General features: G+C 45.3%; 1 protein-coding gene across 3 annotated transcripts in view; it reads right to left on the reverse strand.

The window, feature by feature from the left end:
• ELOVL5 (ELOVL fatty acid elongase 5) overlaps positions 1-3569 on the reverse strand; it is a 90835-nt gene extending 87266 nt beyond the window's left edge. For all 3 annotated transcript variants that reach the window (XM_010587050.3, XM_064287446.1, XM_064287436.1), the window contains exon 1: positions 3418-3569. The gene's annotated coding sequence lies outside the window, so the exon portion shown is untranslated. The remainder of the gene's footprint in view (positions 1-3417) is intronic.
• Positions 3570-6000: the final 2431 nt, after the last annotated feature.

A 6000-nucleotide genomic window follows, 5' to 3' on the forward strand; every position in this document is an offset into this window, starting at 1 on the left:
TGGGAAAGCCCCAAGTTATCAGATTTCCATTGCTCCAAGTAACCAAGGCTTAAGTCAATCACATCAAGGTCAAAAATTCTCTAAGGAAAGTGGTTGGAAGGAAAGGTCCCGTCCCACCACCCCCAACCACGTAGGCAAAGCTGATGGCAGGGGGTCCAGACAGTTGCTGGCAGCCATCCTGCAAAATCTAACTAAGGACACAATCCACATCTGAGAGGACCTCAGAGAAATGAAGTGAAAGTCCTGCCCTCTGGACTGTTCAGGTCAGATGATTGTTTACGCCCACCTGAGTCAGGTTAGTTGTTTCTTGCACCCAAAGCATCCTGAACAACTCAGCACTATTAGGTGCTGGTGTACTTAACACAGATGGCTCCGCAATAAAGCTTTCCCAGATGTAGTTAGCCAAGTCCCCCAAAGATTTGCTTCTGAGTCCTTTTTGGTTCAATGTGTAGATTAAATATGGGTGTAAAAGACTTAAAGTGTTAGCCAAATCTGGAAGCTCCTTGGAATCAGAAATCATGTTATTTATTTTTGTGTCCATCTCCCCCTCAATACACACACTCAATAACTGACAAGTCAATGAACTTATATTAAAAAAAAAAAAAAAAATGAATCAAGCTCGGCCTAAAAAAGGAAGGACAGATTTTTGGGCAATTTTGAGAGATGATAAGTTGTTAATTTTGGATGGTCTGAAGATGGGCCCTTATGTCATACAAAAAAGGTACAATTTTATGAAGTAACATAGCCCACTGAACAAATAATCACAGTAGTACCAGGATAGACAAAGGACCAGGTTATGTTGTAGGGGACAGAGCTACGTAGACTTCAGCAAGTCACTTGTGCATCTCTAGGCCTTAGTTCTCCAATCTTAAAAAAAAAAAAAAAAAGATGAGGGATAAAACTTCTCACAGGGATAGTGTAAAGATTATGCACAGGAAAGCAACTATACCATTGTTTAGCTCATCAACAGCAAGGGTTCACATCAATAATACCTGAAACTGAGTGCAAGCAAGGAAAAACTTATTTATGGTTAATGAATGGGAAAGTTGTTCCACTGGTAATAGAAGAGGTGGCAGGCACAAAGGAGTAAACGAAAATAGTTAAAAGTTCTTTGAGGTAGGACAGGATGGGGCTGAGAACAAAAGCCGTAAAACTCTGGCCACAGCACCGAAGTTACACTAAAAGAAGGCAATTTTGCCTTGAATTGTATGACTCAAATTCACAAGGATAGATACTTCTAGAAACAAAATTGTTTCTAGAAACCGATAAGCAATGATTATGCAAAGAGAGAAAAAGAGTGACAGGGAAAAAAAAGATTCTTACAAACATCAAACGTACAAAACTTAAAGTCAACGACCAAAGAAGCAGCTCTGCTGATCCTAAGAAATTATTTATTCTCAAAAATGACTTCAAAGGGATACTGGAATCAGTGTCTGCGCAAACCATTTTTGAATGTATTCTTCTGGGGATTCATGAACTTAATTTGTCACCTCCCCTAAACCATACTCTTCCTCCAAGAAGTGAAATAAAAGAGAAGGAAACATTTATCAAACCGCTGTCTGACAGACCCCATGCTGGGCATTTTCATCTGTATCATCTCTTAAAATCCATAGAAGTCTAACAAGTCTCTGTGACATGGACCCCCATATTATAAACAAGGAAACTGAGAACAGTGTCTGAAGTTAGGAGGTATTTTCCTTGAAAGATCGGACAATCAAATTTCAATATGCTTTCTACTTTTACTTTTCTGCAAAGTTCTATCCTACATTCTGTAACATTAGTCACCTGTAACCGTCAGTAACATTTTCCCTTTTGTCTTCAGTTAGAAATTGGAGGAGAAAAAGCGAATGAAAAAAGAGAAACAGTACGACAAAAATTCTTGGCAATGAGAAGTTATAATTTGAGCCAAGAATCTAAAAGGGAAATCATTTCTCTTCCCGGTGAGGAGCTTTCTTGGAGAATCCCAGGTAGTGTTTGAGTTGACTAAAAAGGGATCCACTTGTCTCCTAACCGTAAATGGAAAAGTAAAAGTATTAGTCCACAGCCATCTAATGCAAAATCAGCTGTCTCTGGATCCGTAGATTCTGCACCAAAAGCTGCTGGCTGAGATGCTCAACCGTTTTGCAAGTGCAGGCCAGCAAGTTAGCATATACAAGTGGTTAGAAGAACTAGCTACAAAACCTAACAAGTAACAACATCTCTTGCGTATAACCCTATAATGTACTTCCTGCCACGGGTCCCGCTATGAAATAAATTAGGCTGCTTACTCCCCACTGTCACTTCTCCGTTCTCCAGCCCATCTTCTAAGTCATGCACTGGGTTCTCCCAAACAGGATCCCTCAAACTCGACCAAATTCATTCTCCAAATTTACAATCAAGGAACCAGGAAATGAGTTTAATTCACCATCAATCACTAAGGCGGGGAACCACTATCCTTAAGCGCAAAAGCACGGAATGATTGCAAGACACGTTATTTAAAAAGAACAACTCTTGCTCTAGGCATTACTCCCTCCACCCCGAGGACTGAGCGCGGGGAAGGAGCCTTATTTGCCGGGAAATAGTAACAGGTCACTTTTCTTTACAACTCCGCAACAAATGTGCTCCTGCGGCTTCTCCTGGCCCAGAGCCGCTCCCGCCTCTCCCCTCCCGGACTTCCTAAAAGGGCCGCCCCGGTCGCTTCAGAGTCCCCGCCCTCACGCTTTCTCACCCGCCTCATCCCCTTCAGAGTACCGAGGGCTGCGGTTAACTGGTTTTAATAAAAACTAGTGATCCCGGGCAAACGGGCTTCCCCCCGGCGGGGCGGAAGGAAGGTCCCGAAGGTCGGTAGCGGCGGATAGAGTAGGAGAAAGAGAAAAGGTCGGATGCACCCCGTACCGCCGGGTCTGCGAGCTCCACCGCGGGGCGAGGGCGGGCGTACCTCGGCTCCCAGGGTCGACCCAACCCACGACCCCGCAGAGGCTCTCCGAACTCGGCCAGGTTTTAGTCCCTCCAGAGGCAGCATTCTCCGAGGGCGCTTCCCTGAACCTTCCCACCAGAGAATTCATCCCAGCGGGGCGGGGGGGACTCGCATGCAAAAACCCATCCATCCTGCCGCCTTCGGAGCTCACGTTGTGCACCCCCGGCGCCTGTCAGCTCAGAAAAGTGCCCGGCTGCTGCTTGCACCCGCCGAACAGGTGCGACAGCATCACGGCGGAAACTCTGAGGCCCCCGACGCGGGCCAGGCTGGCGCTAGCTGGGCGCCAGGCACCTCCGGCGCACGGGCGGGGCGCGAGCCGCGCGGGCAGCTCGTCCTCGCTCCACATTCAGGACCCAACGGCGGTGCGCAGCCCCCGCGCCCCAGCCGCGCGCTCGCGTCAGTGTCATGGCCGAGCGGCGGCCCCCAGCCAAGTTTCCCGGAGCTGACTGCTTACCACTTACCAAGCGGCAGCAGGAGCAGAAGCTGGAAGCAGCGGCAAGGCGAGGCGGCGGCACGAGTCCGCGGCCAGCCGGCGTTTGAAGTCTGTCACGCCGAGCAGAAGAGGATGTAGGAGGGAGGGACCTGCAGCGAGGAGCCACCGCGATGGGAAGAGGAAGGCTGTAACTACAATCAGAACGTGGGCTGACCGTGACGTCACAATGGCGCGGCCAGCCAATCGGAATCCTAAGGATGAATCAAGCGCTATGATGTCATGCGGCCCCGGAGCCAATCGCGAGACAATAGAACTTTCGTGATTGTAAATTCCAGTATCAGACACAGAGGGAAGCGGAGGCCCGGGTTGGTCCCCTCGGGTTCACGTGCCTCCGGGCCGTTTTATCCCCCTTTCTTCCTAATAAGCCTGCGTGGAACGCAGAGCCTGCGCAATAGCAGCAGGGAAGTTCCTGATGCCCTGAAGTCTGATTTTCTTAATGTCAGGCGTGGCGTTATCTGGCCGCTCCTGGTCGCTTGAAGCTCACCCTCCTGGCGATCTTCTCGGTGGTTCTGAAAGGGATCCAGTTCTCCTTGGCCTTGGCTGAAAGGGTTAAATGCCTTCGGAGACCACCGGAGCCAACTCTACAGTTGAACAAGATAGGGCAGCAAAAAAGCTTAACTTTCTTGTGGATGGATTTACCGTGTATTTTTCTTACGAAGTCTTGTTTTTCCTTAGAGGAAACTTTTTTTCCTACTCTAGAAATTATTTCAAAGTCTTGTAAATTGAAGGAAAGATGGAGGAAGTGATGCCTTTTCAGTTACACAAATTGAAGCACTTAACCCAAAAGAGGTTTAGGGCACAAATAGAAGATCCTTGCTGCATTTCATTGGTATTTGGGTAGTTTAAGGCCTTCATAATCCTAGTATCCTAGGTTTCCCCATCAAAAGCTCAAGACCCAGAAATTGAACCTTTCTCCTTGTGCCCCTCTTGCTGAATTTCTCCTACTCCTTGTCTATCGACCCAACACAGTCAACCATTTAACGTAGGCAAATTTATTCTTTTATATATTTACCATATAAGTGTTTATCATGTGCCAGCTATGTTCTAGGCACTGGGCTGGTGTAGTAGGAATACAGGTGTACAAACTATATACAAATTAAGTAATTTAAACGTAACACAAATAATTGAGATTTTAACAGTCAACTGCTATTCAACTCCACAAGCATTGAGTGCTTTGTTTTGCCGGATACTATGCTAGATGTTCAGAGCCTTTTGGTGGTGCAAACTTTTAACGCTCCAGGCTGCTAACTGAAAGATCGGAGGTTCAAGTCCACCCAGACGTACCTTGAAAGAAAGGTTCTCTGATCTACTTCTGACAAAAATAAGCCATTGAAAACCCTATGGAGCACAATTCTACCCTGAGACACATGAACTCACTGTGAGTTGGAATCAACAGCAACTGGCTAGGTGTTAGGAATAAAAACTTTTCAGGACCCCCTCACCCTGTAAGATGCTAAAGTAGGGTAACAACTACAATGCAGAGTGCTGAATGCTACAGTGGAAACCAAAATATACAGATTGGTTAACCTGAGAGCTTTCTGTCAAAGGGGCATATGAAAAGGCGTATTATGGTGGAGGCATAGAAGAGCTTGGCAAGGTGTCTCCTTTAGTCTCCACTCTTTTCCAGAAGTCTAAGGCCAGAGCTGATCCAGCTGTTACTCTATCCAAGTCTGTCTCTCTAAGTTTTAAAATTTTCAGTTTTAACTTGAGACTCCTGAAGTCTCAAGTTTTACGCCTTCTCAATTTTTTTTGTTGTTCTCATCAAGAAAATGGTTTAAGCCAATAAGACCAAAATACTATTTTTTTTATTTATAGACTTATGTAACTGTCAAGTCACACATTAAATAATAAATTTTTTCTTATTTTAAGATAAAAGTAAATCTAGAAATTCTAATATTTTCTTCCCATCCCCGAAAGGATGGCTTTATCACATGCCACTTGACAAAATCTTTCATCTGTATGTATGGATTTCCACTGTGGCATTTACCACTCTGCATTGTAGTTTCTTAACTATGTCGTCTTGCTCAATCCCTAGGGTGAATGCACTTCACCCTAAAAACCTCTGCTTTGAATTGTAAACTCCATGAGATTTCCACTGTGGCATTTACCACTCTGCATTGTAGTTTCTTAACTATGTCATCTTGCTCAATCTCTAGGGTGAATGCACTTCACCCTAAAAACCTCTGCTTTGAATTGTAAACTCCATGACAGGTGGAAATATATTGGGTTTTACTAATTATTTATCTGGAGATCTTCGCATCTGAAACAAAAAACCAAACCTGTTGTCATTGAATTGATTCTGATGCATAGCAACCTAATAAGGCAGACTAGAACTCCCCCATGGGTTTCCAAGGCTATAATCTTCATGGAAGTACACTACCACATCTTAAGTGGAGAAGTCGATGGGTTCAAACCGCTGATCTTTTCAGTTAGTAGCTGAGCTCCTAACCATGGTGCCACCAGGCTTCTTCATCTTAGCACAGTGCCTGGTATAAGAGCTCAATACATATGTTTTGAGTGAGTGAATGAGTGAACTCGTACTCCCTCTTAC

This window comes from Loxodonta africana, chromosome 1 (assembly GCF_030014295.1).
Source record: "Loxodonta africana isolate mLoxAfr1 chromosome 1, mLoxAfr1.hap2, whole genome shotgun sequence".
Taxonomy (NCBI): domain Eukaryota; kingdom Metazoa; phylum Chordata; class Mammalia; order Proboscidea; family Elephantidae; genus Loxodonta; species Loxodonta africana.